A 1860-nucleotide genomic window follows, 5' to 3' on the forward strand; every position below is an offset into this window, starting at 1 on the left:
GGTATATAGATTTACCCATGATGTAATTATATAATCAAAATTATAATTAAATTTTAATGAAAATTTTAGTTAATAATAAATTAATACTTATGAAAATACCTAGGCTCTAACATTAGGTTTACAACACAAGATTCAAATGGCATCTACAGCATGATCCATCACATTTTTTGTTTGTTTGTTTGTTGGAGACGGAGTCTCACTCTGTCGCCCATGCTTGAGGGCAGTGGTGCCATCTCAGCTGACTGCAACCTCCGCCTCCCAGGTTCAAGTGATCCTCCTGCTTCAGCCTCCCAAATAGCCGGATTACAGACATGTGCCACCACGCCCAGCTAATTTTTGTATTTTTAGTAGACATGGGGTTTCACCATGTTGCCCAGAGTGCTCTTGAACTCCTGACCTCAGGTGATCGGCCCACCTCAGCTTCCCAAAATGCTGGGATTATAGATGTGCGCCACTGCGCCTGGCCCCCATTACAGTTTTTAAACGAACAGAGAGGACAAGAAAATTTACCAAAATACTGACAATGCTGCCTCTGGATGATGGGATTCATAATGTTTGGGCCTTTCTAAAGTTTCTACCATGTATGGCTTTTAGAAACAATAACCGCCTGGCGTGGTGGCTCATGTCTGTAATCCCAGCACTTTGGGAGGCCAAGGATGGCGGATTGCCTGAACTCAGGAGTTTGAGATCAGCCTGGGCAACATGTTGAAACCCTGTCTCTACTAAAATACAAAAAATTAGCCAGGCATGGCAGCGCACACCTGTAGTCCCAGCTACTTGGGAGGCTGAGGCAGGAGAATTGCTTGAACCCAGGAGGTGGAGGTTGCAATGAGTCGAGATTGCACGACTGCACTCCAGCCTCGGCAACAGAGTGAGACTCTATCTCAAAAAAGAAAAGAAAAGAAAAAACAACCACTCCCTCCCTACCTCCACATACATAAGTGATTACAGGCTCCGGGCCAAACACACAGAGGAGTTATATCTGGCTGGTGCTAGGATGGAATGCGGGGCAGGTCATCACCTCCCAGGGACTGAGTGCCAAAGTAAGGAGGAAGATTAGAGGTGAGGCTGTAGGGAGATAGCCACAGGCTCAAAGGGCTTGTGCTAAGCTCTCGAGGGGGAAGCTTGATCTGCCTGGGAAGCTTCCACCTCCTACCTCCTGCAGAGCCCAGAATGGTGTCCAGGAAATATGTGGCCATTGAGTGGAAACAGCCTTGGCACAGTAGCCTGCAGGAACCTGGAGACTAGAGACATGGCCACATGAGCAGTGAGGATCTCCCCCGAGATGAGGATCCCCAGAACATAGTGTGGGATGCAGGTCTGGCCTCTGCATACTCTCGGCTTCCTCCATCATTTATTTTCAGACATCTAAACCATCAACATCCAGATGGGGGATCCCAGGAGGGTCTACAGTGTCAAGAGAGGGCAAGTCCACTTCAGGATCAACCTTCCCATGGCCTCCTACTTTCCCTGGTCCACCTTTCCAGGTCTCTCACCAGGGATCATTACCCTGGGCACCACCAACCCAATGCAGGGACAAGTAGAAAAAGAGCTCTGGGGAAAATACCAAAGGGAATAGTCACTCAATTTTATTGTGATGACAAACTCCCGGCAAAGTTCCAGGCCTCTCTCTGCCTGTGTCTGTGAATTATGTGTCTGTGGCTCCATCAACCACAGTGCAGAAGAGGGAGGGTTGTCCTGAGTACCCTATTAACATGTTCGTTTGTTTGTTTGAGACAGTTTCGCTCTTGTCGCCCAGGCTGCAGTGCAATGGCACGATCTCAGCTCACTGCAACCTCTACCTCCTGGTTTCAAGTGATTCTCGTGCCTCAGCCACCCAAGTAGCTGGGATTACAGGCG

This window comes from Mandrillus leucophaeus, unplaced genomic scaffold (assembly GCF_000951045.1).
Source record: "Mandrillus leucophaeus isolate KB7577 unplaced genomic scaffold, Mleu.le_1.0 Scaffold291, whole genome shotgun sequence".
Classification (NCBI taxonomy): domain Eukaryota; kingdom Metazoa; phylum Chordata; class Mammalia; order Primates; family Cercopithecidae; genus Mandrillus; species Mandrillus leucophaeus.